The sequence below is a fragment of the Trachypithecus francoisi genome, unplaced genomic scaffold, assembly GCF_009764315.1.
Source record: "Trachypithecus francoisi isolate TF-2019V2 unplaced genomic scaffold, Tfra_2.0 Lachesis_group9, whole genome shotgun sequence".
NCBI lineage: Eukaryota > Metazoa > Chordata > Mammalia > Primates > Cercopithecidae > Trachypithecus > Trachypithecus francoisi.
Window position 1 is genome coordinate 67,096,559 of NW_022681474.1, and position 19,489 is coordinate 67,116,047.

Sequence of the window (19,489 nt, forward strand, 5' to 3'; positions counted from 1 at the left end):
AAATTAACCACAGATGCCATATTAAAACAGCTGCAGATTTAGATTTAGCTACAGAAGGAAGAAAATGTGCTATGGAAGTTGGCCAGAAGCGCAATGGAGATATGCTGTAAATGAGGAGAAGGAGAAAGATATTGAGGTCAAAGTGCCAAAAAAATAGATAGAAATGGAAACAGGAATGGGTAAGTCATATGGTCAGTGGCAATTCAAAGGGACTCAAAATCCAGAAGATTGCAGAATGCAGGGTGACTTATGCCTGAGTGAGTTGATGAAGTTTTAAAGTAGGAAGTCTAATCAGAACAATACTTAGAGATATAGATGAAGGTATAAAGAAAACAGCTATAAATGTAATCATTCACTTTTAGGATTCTTAACTATAGTCAGGATATTGATTTAGGAATAAACTACTAGAAAAACTGGATGCAGCTGGGCGCTGTGGCTCACATCTGTAATCCCAGCACTTTGGGAGGCCAAGGCAGGCAGATCACATGAGGTCAGGAGTTTGAGACCAGCCTGACCAACATGGAGAAACCTCTCTCGAGTAAAAATACAACATTAGCCAGGCATGGTGGAGCATGCCTGTAATCCCAGCTACTCCGGAGGCTGAGGCAAGCCAATCGCTTGAACCCGGGAGGTGAAGGTTGGGGTGAGCTGAGATCACACCATTGCACTCCAGCCTGGGCAACAAGAGTGAAACTCTGTAATAAATAAATAAATAAAAAGGAAAAAAGAAAAACTGTGGATGCTTGAAGTGATCAATGTGTGACAACAAAGTTCTGGTATACAGGGAGTCATAGCAATTCCAGACCGTTACAAAATTCAAGATTATCTCGAACACTCTTGTACATGAAGGCTGTCCTCTGACAATGGACCCTTGTGAGATTGACGATTCCCATTTTGGAGAAAAGTGTTGGAGGGTTCAGTTGGCACAATTTTGTACTGAAAACTGAAGTGACAAGATTTTATTTCAACAGAATTGTGGGCTTGCAAGAATCTCATTAACTCTAGGGCCATCTGCCGCGTTGCTACTCATTTGGCTCATTTAATCACAGGTGGGTAGGAAGGTCTCAACAGTTTTGGTTCCCATTCAATTCTGATTTTTGCTTGGGAAACAGAAAAGGCCACTGACAGCTGTGGCAATGCCAGGGTTCTCTTTGCTTTGTGTGAGCCAGAACGTGCCTTCCCTATGTAGTTTGCTGCTAACAGAGCAAGCAGACAGCAAGCATTTCCTCGCCCTAGTGTTTGGCTGCTGAAAGCATTATTTTTGTTGACTTGTGGTATACTTGGCTTAGGAGAAGAGACAAGGAACACAGTGATCTCTAAATTAGTAATTGACTTCATCAGGGGAGGAAAGACTGGTTATTGACTACCATAGGTCAGTTAAAGCACCTGACCTTTACCTATAACTTGTATCTGCCTTCCTAGCTCAGAAACGGAATATAAATGAATTTGATTAGTAACCAGGAAATACAGTTGGTGCTTTACAAGTTATTAGGTACATTCTAGGCCTCTAAACACTTTAGGGAAAAAAGTGTCTCCAGTGCCAATGCATAACCTTGTTTTCCTTCCTCTTCTTTTGAACACAAAAGAATAAAAACATGATGGAACCACCTGGTGTTCCAACAGTACTTTAGGAAAGCAAAGCAAAGCAAAACAAAACAAAACACAAAACCAGGCTTTTTCTGTTGTGTTTTACTTTGTTTTTCAGTCTAGTATTTCAAATCCAGGAAATGTCACTTCTTTCAAAGGACCTTTTCTCCATAGAATTAAATTTTGGGAAATTTTGAAAATGCTGTAGTTCTATTATGATAGTGATAAAGTAGATTATAGTTAACATTTATTGGGCACTCAATGTCTGCACAACAGTACTCTGTGTTTTACCTATACAATCTAATTCATCCCCACAAACTTCTGTGTTATAAGTTCTGTTTATACTCCCCATTTTACTGATGTGGCAACTGAGGGATAGAATAGTTAACAAATTCTTCCAGGTCGCGTGACCAGAAGTGTGGCAGAGTCATTATCAAGGCCCCCAAGTTAGTGCCTGAGTCTGCATCCTGAGCTGAAATTTTCCAGCTTCTGTGATACAGAATTTTATGCCAGAAACTCTTACATTACTAAATTTTTCATTCTTTCTTTTTAATATAAAGAGATATAAAAATGAGGAAAAGTTCCATAACTGTGTTCTAATACTGTGAGCAAATTAAAACCCAATTGAATGCTATTTTCACAAATACATATCTGCATATCTCACTTTAGAATGAACCAATTCTAAAAGTCATATTTAAGAAATAGTTATGGCCAGGCACAGCAGCTCATGCCTGTAATCCCAGGACTTTGGGGGGCCTAGGCGGGCAGATAACTTGAGGTCAGGAGTTTGAGACCAGCCTGGCCAACATGGTGAAACCCTGTCTCTACTAAAAACAAAAATTAAATTAGCCAGGTGTGGTGATGGGTGCCTGTAATCCCGGCTACTCAGGAGGCTAAGGCAGGAGAATCACTTGAGCCCAGGAAGTAGAGGTTGCAGCGATCCAAGATCGCATCACTGCACTCCAGCCTGGGTGGCAGAGCGAGACTATCTCAAAAAAAAAAAAAAAAAAAAGGAAATAGGTATGTGACGAGTGGCTATTTAACAAGGGATTTGTTGGTAGTCAAGATTTATTAATGGCTTCCTTCAAATAATAGGCTTTGTGAAATTTACATAAAATGCAGTTCATAATAATTCAGGGTAAGCAATAATTTTAGGACCATATTTGTTGCATATGTCAAGCCTTGCTTTCGTGCTACTTTTTATTTAATTAAGTAAAAATCCTTTATAAAATAACGTGACAGGTTTAGTAAATGTATTCACTGGAACTTTATGAATTGCAAATTTTTATTTGCTATTTAGAGTTTCTTTCAGCTCAAATTTTTTCTCTCTTTTTGAAAACTGTGCTAAGAACACAACATAAGATCTACTCCCTTAAAAATATTGAGAACACAATACTGTATATATATATATATATATTTTTTTTTTTTTTTTTTTTTGAGATGGAGTCTCACTCTGTCGTCCAGGCTGGAGTGCAGTGACGTGATCTCGGCTCACTGCAACCTCCGCCTCCCAGGTTCAACTGATCCTCTTGCCTCAGCCTCCTGAGTAGCTGGGACTACAGGTGCCCACAACCACATCCAGCTAATTTTTTGTATTTTTAGTAGAGACGGGGTTTCACCATGTTGGCCAGGATGGTCTCAATCTCTTGACTTTGTGATCCACCTGCCTCGGCTTCCCAAAGTGCTAGGATTACAGGCGTAAGCCACCGTGCCCAGCCGACTTTTATATATTCTATCCATTATAGGTCCTTTAAACAAATCTTGCCATTTCAAGCCTTCATCTATTTCCTCATTGATTTATATTAGGTGATTATTTTAGACAATGGAACTATCAACCATTGGCTAATTCTCCTGGAAGCATTTGGACATATAAAATTGCATTGATTTTCACCTGAAATTCCCAATAAACTCTCCCATACTAGAAATTTCAATTTTTGTTCATTCCAGTAACCAGATGATAAACACATCAAAGTAGTTCTTTGGAAAGCAGTCACTGCATTTAAACAAAAGGAAGAGCAAAATGAAAACAGAGGCCTGTGATTTGTTATAAATTTTGCTATTAAAATCATCATTTACATGAAATTTAAAGACTTTAGATGAAATGAATAATGAGAGAAAGGCACTGAGTTCAGAGAGTAAAATTGTATTGATGAAGAAAGTAGATAGATCAGTGGGGCAGAAAAGTCATGAAAATAAGATAAGAAAAGCAAGTTTGATTAGCATTGAAAAGGGCCAAAAATGCCAAACTTGGGAATGTGACCATTTTTCTTTAGGGAAGTCACTGTAGATTTTTAGGAAGAGATGATGTCATTATAGTTATATTATATGAAGACATCTTTCAACACTTTGTAGGGTAGACTAGTAATGAGGATATTGGAGTAATCTATAGAAAAAGAGATGAAGGCAAGAATAGAAGTGGTGGTGAGAAAAATGCAAAGGTCATGTGGCTTCCAGAGTTGGGAGGATGTTTGACACGTTTTTGTTTATCTGAAATGTTCTCTACTTTTTCTGCCTTGCCAGTTCCTTAATTTCAGGTCTCAGCTGAAATATCCCTTTTATAAGGGTATCATCCCTGATTCCATATATTAATGCCGCCATTCCATTTCTATGCTCTCCAACACTGTTTCTCACCTTGCACTATTAGAAATACTTATAATTATTTCATGAGTTATGTTAAATTATTTTTAAAGTCATTCTTACCGGACTTTATGTTTCACAAGGGCAGGGACAATGTTTGTTTTATTAATGCAACACTACTAGCACCTCACAGTAAGTATTCAACAAAATTTTGTGGACTAACTGACCTATTATTGGGCCTTTGCTGACTTGTTCAATATACAGGGAAATTAAAGAGGGCAAGTTGGTAGAAAAGAGTTTAACTGCAGTAGCATGTTAAGCAGTTATTGTTCTATAATTTATGCTTTTGAATAAATGACTTTTATATATTTTCCTATAAGGAGGTATTGATATACTGATTGAAGAAGACCAAGATTTTTGGTCAGATAGAAAATGACAAGTCTTAATGGAGTCTAAAATACCAAAATATCATGTATTAACTTAGAAAAACAGACAGAGAGGAGTACTAAATAGAGGAAACAGACAAGAATAAAGAGCAGAAATACTGTGTCCATTCTGCAGATAGGGCAAACCAGATAAACTTGTGGATGAACCAGCTCAATGCCACGACTAATCCTGAAAAGTTATACACAAACCACTAAGCCAAGCATGACAATCATAGACTCATAGAATTGGATAGTGTGAGAGAAGTCAAACACAGACCGTTTCCCAACTCTCAATCTGATTTGCAATATCCAGCCAAATAGTTGCCAAGCTTTACTTGAAATCCTCAGGAAAGGGAACCCTTTCCAGCTTCTTTTTACTTACACCAATAGCTGCTGATTCAGAAGCCAATCTGAACAGGGAACATTTAATCAAATCTTAACTAAGTCAAGTACATCCTTACCTATAATGCTTAGGCATCTACTTTAATACTTTTCAAAAGACAGCAGTATGCATGTTGTTCATACTACTCACGGATAGTACTTATTACTACTAATTATATGTGAATACCTTCATTAGAAAATAGGAGAGCTGTGTATTTTCTAAGTGTTCCTTCTTATCAAATAAATCAGTTCTTGAGCTAGCTATCAATTGCAGAATCACGTCATAATTTGCTTAGATTGAAGCAGGCTTTTTGAAATGATGAAATGCCGGTTTTAAATGGGACTAAAGAACAACCCTTTTGGTCAGGGTTGTTGGCAAGTCTTACAAAATGGCAAGTCTTAATGGAGTCTAAAATACCAGATTACTCATCTCCTCTTCATCAAGAGCTACCTTTGATTCCAGGCCTATTGTTTCAGAATTGCATTTGTGGATTTTAGACCTATTCTTGACTCAGAACTTGTGCTGACCTGGACTGGAAAACTTTTTTTCCTTAAAAAAAAGTATTATTAAGAATGCTTAGAATTCAATATGAAGAAAAACAACTCAATTAAATATAGATAAAAGTCTTCAACAGACACTTCAGAAAAAAATATACAAATGGTTGGTAAGCACATGAAAAGATGCACAATGTCATTAGTCATTAGGGAAATTAAAAATAAAACCACAATGAGAATATGACTTCCTGATCATTAAAATGACAAAACAAAAACAAAACATCACATATTAAATGTTGTATTAGTAGATAATATGAACCAGTGAAACTCTTATACATTACTGATGGGAATGTGAAATGGAATAACCACATTGAAGAACAGTTCAGGAGATTCTTTAAAAAGGAAAGCATTTATCTACACTACGAACCAGCAATTGCAATTCTACATATTTACCCAGGAGAAATAAAAACATATGTTGGTGAATGACTTGTATATAAATGTTTACATCAGCTTAATTCACAACTGGAGGCAACCTAAATATCCATCAACACCAACAGGTGAATGTGTAAAGTGTGCTGTATAGGAATACACAGGGGAGTATTACTCAGCAATTAAAATGAATGAACTGCTAAGAAGTACTTTTTTTTAGATTACTCCTTTCTTCTTAAGAAACAATATATTCTCCAGCCTATGTCACTAGAAGCTCTGCGTCAGAAGTAGGACTAAACTTTTATTGAGCAAAAGAAAGCAAGAAACAAAAACCTACATTGAATGATTTCATTTGTATCAAGCTCGAAATCAGGCAAAATTGTGGTAATAGAGACAGATCAGTGGCTATCTGGTAGGGCATAAGGAGACTGACTACAGAGAGACGCAGGGCAACTTTTTTGGTGATAGAAATTTTCTTATATCTTGATTTGTGTGGTGGTTATACTGGTGTATGTATACAGTTGTTAAAACCTATTAAACCATATACTTTAAGTCTGTGCATTTTGTTTTATGAAAATTATATTTCAATAACTTCGATTAAAATTAAAGAAATAAGGCTGGGCATGGTGGTTCACGCCTGTAATCCCAGCACTTTAGGAGGCCGCAGGGGGTAAATCATGATGTCAGGAGTTCAAAACCAACTGGGCCGACATGGTGAAACCCCGCCTCTACTAAAAATACAAGAAATTAGCTGGATGTGGTGGTGGGCACCTGTAATCCCACCTACTCAGGAGGCTGAGGCAGCAGAATCACTTGAACCCGAGAGGCAGAGGTTGCAGTCAGCTGAGATTGCGCCACTGCACTCCAGCCTGGGTGACAGTGCGAGACTCCATCTCGAAAGAAATAAGTAATTTAATAGTCTAACAAAATTATTTGAGAGTATATTTAATTTACACAAGAGAATTTAGCACTTTAAAATATAAATTATATGTTGCTAATTATAAATGAGAATGTTACTAAAACAAACTTAGAAGAGCAGACTTAAAAGGCTTCTATATAGCATGACTTGGTTACCAACAATTTAGTTAGTATGAAATTAATGCTTCCAAGCTTACAGATACTTTATTGTTCAATTTAGTTCAGATTGTTCTTGTCATTTGTTAATAAAAATTATTGAGAATTCATTGTAATATTGATGTCAGCGTCATATCAAAAATGTAGAAAGTCCTAGTACAACGAATATTATGAAATTTTCTTCTAATTGTCAATTTTCTTTTTCAAAACTTATACATTATAATCCTTACTCAATACTGTTTTACTTCAATTGGAAACTGACATTTTTGATATTTATAAGAAATTTTAAGTTATTTTTCATAAATACATAGATTACCAGAATATGAAATCAGTTTGAACAATTAGAAAAAGAACTGTTCACTTGATCTTAGCCAAAAGGCTGAGAAGCAATAAAAAAGAACCATCTTTAACCCTCCTCAAATATATTACTAGTATAGCATATTTTGTAAACATGATTTAAAACTGCTTGTGGTTGACTTAGTTTTTAATACTGACATTTCTGAAATGTTATTTCTCTCTACTGTATTTATTTTTCCTACTTTTTCATCTGTGAAACATGTCAACTTGGTGAAACCCCATCTCTATTTAAAATACAAAAAAATAGCTGTGTGTGGTGGCGAGCACCTGTAATTCCAGCTACTTAGGAGGCTGAGGTACAAGAATCGCTTGAACCCAGGAGATGGAGATTGCAGTGAGCCAAGATCGCACCACTGCACTCCAGCCTGGGTGACAGAGCCAGACTACCTTTCAAAAGAAAAAATTATGTTTGACAGAACCTTTAAACTGTATCTATATAAAGCTTTTAATATTATGGGTTTGCTTATGTTCATGTCTTACTTAGAAAAAGCAATTTATGAAATAAGTTTTTATCAACTGAAGTAATAAAACAATCTGGATGGCCCTGTTAATGCCAAAGTTAACTATTCTCTGAAAGCAAATGGACCAAAAATACCATTTATGCTGAAGTAAGGGGAAAATAATGATTTTTTAAGTTAATAAAATGTATTCTGCAGGGCACAGTGGTGCGTGCCTTAGGCCCGGCTACTCAAGAGGCTGAGGCAGGAGGACTGCTTGAGCCCAGGAGTTTGAGGCAAGCCTGGGCAACATAGAAAAACCTCATTTCATCTCTAAAAAAATGTATTCTATGATGCTGTATATAGTATAATAAATTTTGAGTTGATCATGTCATGTGGTTAAAGGAGTTGAACTCTGAAGCGGAGTAATGAAAAAGGAGAAAAGTTTAGCCTATGAGAGAAAGAAATCTTTGTTCATTATGGTGGAACTGGAAAACCACACTAAATTGACTATATGTTGTTAATTTGAGAAGGCAATATTCAATCATAAGGAGTAGGTGTGCAATGGCAACAGTGAATGAAGTTTAAAAGCTCAGTTGAGTGTAGAGTTCAAGAATTATAAAGACTGTTAAAGATCATAGATTCAAGGATAATGAGGAAAATTTTCAAGAGTCTTGGGGGTTAGAGAAAATTTAATTTTCATTTCCTGAAACAAATATTACAGAATGGAATATACTGAAGTACATTAGCATGTTTCAAAAAAAAGAATATGCTTTGACCTTCTTGGAAAAAAATGATTTTGGCTGAGAAATGAGAAATATTAAAGAGAAAACCCGATTGTTAATTTATAATAATAGTAGAGATGGCAGGGTCTCTTGTAATTAAAATAAATTATGTTTATGGTATATTTTCTCTTTGTTGGGCACTATTGCCAGGAATTGCTTGCAAATTCAGTGAGGTGGGAGTGGTTTATACCCTTACCTGTTCTCACCAACACAGTTAGAATGATGACATTTGTCATTTATTGAGTGCTTACTCTAAGTGGGCACTCTACTAGGTGCATTATATAAAGTAATTCTCATAGTAAAGGAACGAATTACACTTCTGGTTTTATAGGCTTAAAGAAGATGAAAACTGGCACAAAGCCATACAAATTATAAAGAGTACAAATGGGATTTAAGCACAATCTTATGCTTATTCTGAGTACAATTGGGATTTAAGCACAGTCTTATGCTTATTCCAACACCATTTATTTATGTATTTATGTGTGTATGTATGTATGTATGTATGTATTTATTTATTTATTTTGAGATGGAGTCTCACTCTATTGCCCAGGCAGGAGTGCAGTGGCATGATCTCGGCTCACTGCATCCTCTGCCTCCCAGGTTCAAGCAATTCTCCTGCCTCAGCCTCCTGAGTAGCTGGGATTACAGGCGTGCACCAGCATGCCCAGCTAATTTTTATATTTTTAGTAGAGAAGGGATTTCACCATGCTGGTCAGGCTGGTCTGAAACTCCTGACCTCGTGATCCGCCTGCCTCAGTCTCCCAAAGTGCTGGAATTACAGGCGTGAGCCACCGTACCCAGCCCTTTTTTTTAACTTCACTATCCTACCTCATTGCTGCCCAATGTAATTAAAGTCCAAATTGATACATTTTCATTTTTTTTTTTCCTTTAAGATGATGGAAAGGGGAAAAAGCAAATAATGCAAATACTCATAGAAAGGCAAATAAACTTGAAAAGAAGAAAGGAAAGGAAACAACTGAAATCCTGGCTTGATTAATAGATATCTTTCTGTTTCACTCGGTTGAGGGAATTTTCTTGCTTGAACATTGAGAATTCTTGAGATCTGTATTATCTTGAAAAACAGAAGGACTATCAAGAGGAAATAATACACAGAGGATGGTGTTACCATGTATATACTGTCTCTTTTTTGGTAGAATTCAAATATCATTTGCGCAATCATTTGTTATCTTTTGAGATAGTTCTGCCTGGAGATAAGGAAAGGAAAGATTTTTGGCTTTCTAAGATATCATTTTGGGGCTTTGTGAAAATAGTGTCATTATGTAGATGCAGATTTTCTGGTTATGTTTCATGGATATTTGAGGTCACAGTCATCTGTAAATTTCTATACCTCCCTCTTTGAAATGTATTTTCTTGGCATTATTTGAATTTATGTAAAAATAAGTAGATGATAAAAATTTCCCTAATCAAAGAGTTATTTCCCTGCCCCCAAGAATATAGACCTTTTGTGGAGTATTTCTGGCTACCAGTTACCTCACTGAACTCAAATGTAATATTACCATGACTGTCTAGGAAGGAAAGAATAATTGTTACATATCTGCTGTATATAGAGAAGCAGTTGACTCATGTATGCAGGAAATATATGGATGACTTCCTAAGAGATAGTGCTGTGAAAACCAAAGCAAAAACTCACAAAATACAACAGAGTAACTGTAAAGAAATCCCAATAGCCATCCTTATGACTCACAGACTATAAACTTTTGTGGATGCTTGAATCTAATACCTACTTACAACATCTGACCCTGCTTTAGTTTAGAGCTCCTAACTTTCATGTAATCAAAGTGTCTGTATTTTTGTGTGGGTTTAAAGATGTGGCTGTCCATGAGTGCCCCAGGAATTATTACAGGTAACAGTGATTTTGCAGTTGTTGAGATAGGTGTCACTCATTAAACCTATGGAAGTAGCCTTGACTCCAAGTCAGTTCTAGCCTTATAGTATGTCGTAATAATACTGTGGGAGAAATCTTTGAGTTAGGTCAGTACTGTTACTGTCCTGTTCATGTAGTAATCTTGAGGTTCATAAACTTTCATGCTGTTTCACTAAGATGTTTCTGATAGGAGTTACAGATGCTATCCATGGTGTGGAAATATAGAGGGTCTCTAGGGTCAGGAAGCCTTATGAATGTTGTGAGAGGCAGCTTTTCTCCTCTAATGTGAGACAGCTCACACGAAAGAAATACAAATAGTTAATAAACAATAAAAATACATTCAATCTCACCAGCAATCAAGTTTGAATTCTATCAGCTTTGACCTATCAAATTGTAAAAGAGATCTAAAATTTCTAGTTCGAAGTATCATGGAATAAAAATCTTCATAACCACTGGGAGCAGTTACAATACAAATTATCATGAAAACAGTGTGGCGTTATGGATCAAAAATGCTAAATCTGTCCTTTGGATGCATCAATTTGGCATATAAAAATGTATCCCGAGGAAATAATCCAAGATACCATCCAAATTTTATGGATAAAGCTGCTTAAAATTTTCTCCCCAACTTTTTGGTATTATACATTATTCAAATGTGCATCATCGATAGCATAATAATTCAATTATTGCACATTCATTTTATGGAACAATATGAAGCCATTAAAACTCATGATTTTGAAGAAGTTTTAATGACATGGAAATGCTCACAATGTAATGATAAGTTATAAAAATAAGACATAAAATTGATATACAGTATCATTTCACATTTGTAAATATCATTGCCTGTGCATAGATGTATGAATGTTTGCTGGTGGTTTTATCTGTCTATTAATGTTATGTTACATTTTCTTATAATACTTGATTTTTAAAAATATTCTGCAATGATTATATTTGCTTTTGCAGTCAGAAAATAAAGCGATGGATGTTATTTTAAAATAAATAGCTCACAAAGTAAATATATATATTTATATATAATATATATAACAATATTTATTTATTTGTTTATTTTGAGATGGTGTCTCACTCTGTTGCTCAGGCTGGAGTGCAGTAGTGTGTTCTCAGCTCACTGGAACCTCCACTTCCTGGGTTCAAGATATTCTCCTGCCTCAGTCTCCCGAGTAGCTAGGATTACAGGCACATGCCACCACACCTGGCCAATTTTTGTATTTTTAGTAGAGCTTGGGTTTCACCATGTTGGCCACACTCGTCTTGAACTCCTGACCTCAAGTGATCTGCCCACCTTGGCCTCCCAAAGTGCTGGGATTACAGGTGTAAGCCACCATGCTCAGCCAAAAATATTTATTTAAATTTAACCTACTAAAAATGAACTTTTAGACTCAATATGGTGCTGTATACCCAGTTTCATAGTCACTTATTTATTCTTCTTTTAATGAATATGTATTGTCTTTTCTGTGTTAGGTGCTATTTTAGGCACTGAGGAAACAACCTTTTTGTTTGCGGAAACTCCTGAATCCAATATCGCTTCTAACCACATTTTTTTTCAGATGTATCAACTTTCTTCATATCCATATTCTTTACTTTGTCTTTCCTAAATGTGGTTCTGGAATTGCATTTTCTCTAGTTTATATTCATTTTGTCTCTTTTTCTTAGTTTCTTTCCCTAAATGTCAAACTAATATGTATACATATCTATTTTCGATGTATCATACATATAGATATATCATAGTCATTTCTATATATACTGTAAAACAGTGTCTGATATTCCTTACTTGCCATACTGTAGAATCAAACTGCCTCTTGGTATTGTTCTGGAAACTGTTTTAAAAAAATAAAACTACACCAAAATCCACAGCCAGCAACATACTCTTATTTGATGACGGTAGAGATGGTATTTTGATCTAGAGTAATTCTAATAAATTCCATGGATTTTGTTGGCAAGTTTTTTCTAGAAACAGATTGGATCTTTCAAGCTCAGCAGTCATAGGGCAAAGAGCTGCTTCCAAGTGGTAACTTCATGCTCAGAGTATAAATTTCTTTGCCTTTAGTATAGACTTACACTTTTATATAAAGAGGACAAATCGAATTCAGTAGCTGTTAAAAAACCCATTCATCAAAAAGCATTCCTAAATGTTTGAAACACACTGAATCCTAAATTTTATTACTATTCAATAGTACAATGACTTCCTCCCTTCTAAGAACCTATTAACTACTCATTGTTGTAGAATTGAACCTTTCGAGGGGGTATATTATTTTTTAACAGGATTTTGTGAAACGTAATGATAATTTAAATCTACTAAACAGATTATTTTTTTCACTGGCACTCTTATCTTTATGTTTCACACCTCAGAATATTCTCAAGACTTCATTTTTAGAATCTTGATTTTTAAAAATTCTCAATAAATGTTAGAAAATGTGTCAGTTTTTATTTGATCTGGGAAAATTATTTTAATGGACTGTTTTACATAGTCCTGCCTCATAGGGTTGTATCATTGGTATACTGCTTAAAGGTGTGTCCAGGGTGCAGATGTAAGTAGTGGTTGAAATCTTGTAGTGCTGAGGGAAAGATGTCATTTTCCAATGCAGTTAACCAGATGGGACCATGATTGATTAATTCACTGTAATTCATATGCATGCTATGTGTATATATATATTCATGTGTGTATATATATGTATATACACACATATGTAGGTATATGTATATCTACATGTGTCTACATATATATCTATATATCTGTCTATATCTATATCCATATATATATCTATACCTATATCTATATCTATCCACTAGCAGATGACCTGGTGCTATATAAGACAATGTTTTAATTGTTAACAAATGGAAGGTCATGGTTTCTGTCAAGGCTAATGTATACTTGTATGTGCATGTACACATAAGAAAAATCTCACATTTCCAGAAAAATAATCTATTTTGTGCTATAACCATTGTTTCATTAGCAGAACTATCAACATTTCTAATGGAGTGTTAATAATCACCTGCTTACAGTGGTACCAGGTTCTATGTTATACTTAATATTTCTTTTTGCTCTATGAACTTATATTTTAAGAAAATTGCAGTAGCATATATAAAATGTAAGACAGGCCATGATATCCAAATACAAAAATTTCTCTTCTAATATTCCCATTTAGTTAAATATGAAAAGGGGAATGAATTCAGGAAAGTATAGGAAAAGCTACTAAACATGTCTTAAATAAGCTATAGTTCTGTGTTGGGTAACACAGCGATGTGGAGATGTGAGAGCACACTGATTCATGTTGTTTTTCTCCATATTTATTTTCTTTTTACATATTTAGAACCCTGTTAAGTTCTAAATATGATTTGCCTATCAGTGATCACCCCAAAACTTGTGGTTTTTATTCTTATGTGAATGTTTGTAGAAGAACATCTTTTTTGGTTAATTGTAACCCCTGCTTCCCTCCCAGTAAATTAGGTGTATGATCTATTAAATTTTTAACACTAAAACTGAACCACAGCTGGCTATGTTAAAAAGCTTCTTTGAATCCGATAGCTCATTTTAAGCTATTTCTTTGAATAATCTGAAAGGTATTTCCTGAAAAAAAAATATATTACATAGCTGAGTTAATCTAGCTGCATGTTAATTCTTTAAAACAATAAGTAATTATATGACATTTGGTTATTTTAAAAAGTAATGACATCAAATAAATTAATTTTTCATTTCATTATACAAAGTCTTTTAGGATTAGATGATGCTAAAATTCTGTACATTAAAAATGGGAAAAAGACTTATTTACTTAAAAGATTAATTAAATTGGTTACACATAATTTAAAAGGAACTTATTTTTCCTAAATTCTGACAAAAATAGGTAAAATTGTTTTCATTTACTAATGCCAATGGTTAAAATATGTAACATTTATTGTAGTCTGTCAGAAGCTTCACTATTTCTCAAAACGGCACTGTAAAATAATAACTATTGCTATCCCAATTTTACAAATTAGGAAACTGAGGTACAGGCCTCTCAAGTAATATGTCAAAGTTAAGGAAACAAAAGACTTAAATCTTAAGTCCTGACTACAGTTCTATACTCTGCCTTTACAGTACTGAGCTACATTAATTTCAGGCCCCTCTCCAGACTTATATAGTGCTTACAGAGCAAACAACAGGCTTTGGAAATTGCCAAGGAAGATGGATTTCTCTCAAAATTGTTTTATAACCATAAGAGGGCACATTTCATGAAATTGTTATTTTCACTTAACATAGAAAAAAAATCTGCATGCTGAAAGTACTGTTCTGCCCTCCTGTATCAAGTATCCTTTGAAACATACGCAGCCTTTGACTGAGCAAAGAAATAAAAGATGGAAGGAAGAGAGAAAAATTCAGGGAAAGGCTTTGTTACAGTTTTGCTTTGGGACAACCAATAACCCTTTTCTCTACATGGAAGTTCGTTAGACATTTTGGGAACTTTTTTTTTGTTTTTTGTTTTGTTTTGAGACGGAGTCTCACTCTGTCATCAGGCTGGAGTGCAGTGGTGCGATCTCAGGTCACTGCAACCTCCACCTCCCCGGTTCAAGCGATTCCCCTGCCTCAGCCTCCTGCGTAGCTGGGATTACAGGCGCGTGCCACCACGCCTGGCTAATTTTTGTATTTTTAGTAGAGACAGGGTTTCACCATGTTGGCCAAGATGGTCTTGATCTCTTGACCTCATGATCCACCCACCTTGGCCTCCCAAAGTGTTGAGATTACAGGCATGAGCCACCACGCCCAACTAAAAACAACAACAACAACAACAACAACAACAACAACAACAAAAGAACAGCTTTTTAAACACAACCCAGAGGAGACTAGTACCTAAATCCAGGGCATTTTCTGCCTCGCACCGTGGCTCCCAGCTGTCTTTTTGGCATGGGACAAAGAACAGGGCTTGACCCACGGTTGACACTCACAGAGTGAAAGCCAGCAGAGTGAAGGCAGGAAGTTTTAGAAGGGAAATATTTGCTTGTTTGCTTTAATTCAAGAGTGGAATGTGGCAATCTTATTGCATAATTCATCTTATTTTATTGCTTTTTAATAGCTTTAAATTTTCTATTATTCCAAAATGTAACCTTTGTGTAAAATGTTTCTAAACACAGGTTTTTTACATTAGTCAGGTTTAATTTTGAGCTGTGACTTGAACTTGACTTTTCTGTGAGCGGTGAAGCTCAGCCCTTGCAAAGCTGGATGGGTTTGCGGTCTACATCTCATCTGCTTTATCTCCTCCCTTTTCCCTCCTACTCCCATGCTGCCTTATCAGTTTTAGGGAAGGATCATGAATTCTATAAGAGAAGAAAACCAAGTGCAGGCTATAGGGATAATTGGTGACTCAGTCCTGTGATGGTCATCAAAGGGGTCAGTTCCTCCGAAGTGAATCAACCAACACCTGACAGACACATTTAATATTTAAGTGTAATGATGAAAGTGCCCAAGAGCCCCACTGGGTCTAAAGTGAGGTTTCTCCCAGACTGAGCACATTCCTTAGGAAATAGGAATCCTGGTCCCTAATTTATGAATATTTACAATTGCTATCAGCTGATGAACATTTTATCTATTTTCTTGCCTTCTCCCAAGACAATACTTTTGTGCCAGTTTAAAAATATATATAATTTTAAAGTATGAGAGAAACAAGGTAGAGTGATTTATGAAAAAGCACACTGCTTCTGAGTCTATCTTCCCTACGAGTTTAAACATCTAGATTGAAATGCAGAAAGAAAAAAAAAAAAAAAAAAGACCTGCTCTTCAATGTAGAATTCTCATACTTTAAATGTCTAAAGAAAGAGAAGAATGTTTGTGCTGAATTCCAAAGCGGTGTGACAAAGTTTTTCCTACAAAGTTACTGTGGACAGAAATTGATGTCTGGCTGGGTGCAGTGGCTCACGCCTGTAATCCCAGCACTTAGAGAGGGTGAGGTGGGCGGATCATGAGGTCAGGAGATCGAGACCATCCTGGTCAACATGGTGAAACTCCATCGCTACTAAAAATAAAATACAAAAATTAGCTGGGCATTGTGGTGCATGCCTGTAAACCCAGGCACTCGGGAGGCTGAGACAGAATTGCTTGTTTGAACCCGGGAGTTGGAGGTTGCAGTGAACCGAGATTGCGCCACTGTACTCCAGCCTGGCCACAGAGCGAGACTCCATCTAAAAAAAAAAAAAAAAAATTGATGTCTATGCACTGATAAAAACAACAAATCCTTGAGAATGGGGCAATGCAACTTTCTAGCCCAAATTTTGCTCAGCTTTGTCACCTTCCATTTCAGATGATAATGTCTCACCCTGCTCTTTCTCATGAATAGAGTCTTGGTCTCCTTCTGTTTTGGAACCTGTTTTCTAGATGCCATCTATACCTTACCCTGAAAAGGGATCTAAATATCACTTTTGTGGGAACTGTCAGGGTTAGGGTAAACCCAGTAAACCTCTCTACCCAAACTACCACTGCAGCTGACTGCAGTTCATCTGATCACACTCTTTCTGATCCTGTTCTTATATTTGTTTGACCATTTTTAAGTAACTATCATTTGCCCACATCTACTTGGAAAGTAACCGGCTTGTCAAGAGGAATAATGAAAGGAACATCTTTTTCAAGTGCCTAGGAACTTTGTGCATATAATTTCATTTAAGATGCATTAATCATATAATCACATTTTCCATACTACAAACAAATAACTGAAGCTTCTAGAGGTAAATTATTTCCCAGTGCTACACAGCTCACAAGTTGCAGAGGTGGAGTTCAAAGCTAAGTCTGTTTGTGTCAAAGTGCTTGCTCTTCCCTGGCATAACGAAGTGCCTCTTAGTGGATGCTCTGTCCCATGTGGTTGTCAGCCACTAGTTAGTTTTTACAGTATATCTATAGCAAATACTGTAAGCACTAGCTTTGTTTTATTTCAAGCATCACATTTAAAATAATTTTGGTTAATTTACAGAGTGTGATATGATTTTGGCAAATAGAAGTATGTGTGAGTTTTACTGCAATGGATAAATGTGATAGACTTCCTGGAAGATGAGATTCCAAAGAACCCCTTCATTCATTCATTCAGTCAGTCAGTCAGTCAGTCGACAACTACTTATTGAATTCCTGCCTTATGCCAGACACTGCGGAGAGATCTGTGAACATACCAGACAAAAATCTCAGCCTTTATGGTATGTATTGTTGGGCAAGACAGATAAACAAATAAATAAAATAAGAACTATATTATATGGCAATAATTGTTTTGGAGAACAATAAAACAAGGAGAAGAAATTTTAAAAGCCATTTTAAGTAGGGGGTATCATGAAGGCCTTACTGAAGGGACATTTGAATAAAGACTTAGAGGAGGTGGGCCAGGCACGGTGGCTCATGCCTGTAATCCCAGCACTTTGGGAGGCCAAGGCAGGCAGATCACAAGATCAGGAGATCGAGACATCCTGGCCAACATGGTGAAACCCCATATGTACTAAAAATAGAATAAAAATTAGCTGGGTGTGGTGGCACATGCCTGTAATCCCAGCTACTCAGGAGGCTGAGGCAGGAGAATCACTTGAACCCGGGAGATGGAGATTGCAGTGAGCAGAGATCACACCACTGCACTCCAGCCTGGTAACAGAGTCAGACTCCATCTCAAAAACAAAAACAAAAACAAAAGACAAAACAAAAAAAAACTTAGAGGAGGCGAGGAGGCAGACATTTGGGGAGAGAGTATTGTAGGCAGAAGGAGTGCAAGTATGGAGACCATGAGGAAGTTCTCTTCCTGTAATAAGCCAAAGAGAGACTAGTGGGTGATAAGGTCAGTGAGAAAATGTACATTGTATGAAATTCTGTTAGGCCTTGAGGCATTGTAATTACTTTGCCTTTCATGATGAAGCAATGGGGGAAGCCATTAGAGGGTTTTGAACAGGAAAGTGACTGCTATGAGTTATGTTTTAAATGATCACTCTAGCCAACATTTTGAGATGACGTGAAGGTGGAAGCCTTACTTCAATAAACCAAGACAGGAATAACGGTGGCTTAAACCAGAGTGGTGTAATATGGTTAGTAAAATGAGAGACTCAAGTTATATTTAGAGTGTGGAGTCTTCTAATCATAGAATCTAGTGATGAGTTGGAAGTGGCTTTGAGAGAGAAGGAAAAGCATCAAAAATGACTTCAAACATTTGGCCTCCATATACCATTAAATGGACTGGAGAATATTAGAGGAGGAAAAGATTTAGTGAGGAGAGAGTAGAGGTGAAGATCAGGATAATCACTTTGCATGTATTAAGTTTGAAATGTCTATTATCCCTTTGAAATGTCCTTGAGGAGTAATAGACATTTCAAACGTAATATATGCAAAATTGTATAGATAATAGGATATACAAATCTAGAATTCAGGGGAGAGGTCAAAGCTATGGCTATAAATCCAGAGTCATCTTCATTTGTCTGTATCAATAGTATTGATGAAATCACTAAAGGAGTAAATTTATATACAAAAGAGAAGGTTGAAGGACTAACCTGGGACATCCCAACATTAAGAGGTTAGTAAGATGAAATGGAAAAGAGAACTTCACAATAGAGTCCCAGTAAGGTCAGAAGAAAATCACCAGTGAGTGGCATGCTTGAATGTAATGAAGATGGTAGGTTAAGAAGGAGAATGTGATCAACTGTGTTAAATAGTGCTGACAGTACAAGTAAGAGGAGGATGGAGAACTGACATTAGACTGAGCAATGTGGAGTTTGTTGATGGCCTTAAGGGGAGCACTTTTGGTAGAATTGTGGAGCAAAACTTTTGGAGTGAGTTAGAGAGAGAATGAGATGAACTGGAGATCAGAGAGAATACACAACGTTAGAAATAACAAATATTATGTACTACAGGTATTATAGCTAGCTTTAAAGATAATTTTTATGTTCATCGCTTTTTTTGACATGATGGCAGTTTCTAGACTTGCTAGAAGACCTTGCTATTGAACATTTTATGAATTAGCATACATATTACTGTATCACTAATTTGTGTTTTTAATATTGTGATAACTATGTCAAGTTAATTGAAGTTATAGTCCTATATTTTCATTTATGCATTTA

At 36.1% G+C, this 19,489-nt stretch overlaps 2 protein-coding genes across 3 annotated transcripts in view; one reads left to right on the forward strand and one right to left on the reverse strand.

Annotated features, from left to right (window-relative positions):
• CTNNA3 (catenin alpha 3) overlaps positions 1–19,489 on the forward strand; it is a 1,797,749-nt gene that overhangs the window by 721,771 nt on the left and 1,056,489 nt on the right. The window lies entirely within an intron of this gene.
• The window catches only part of LRRTM3 (leucine rich repeat transmembrane neuronal 3), a 176,387-nt gene that overhangs the window by 120,686 nt on the left and 36,212 nt on the right, over positions 1–19,489 (reverse strand). The gene's annotated exons all lie outside the window — the stretch shown is intronic.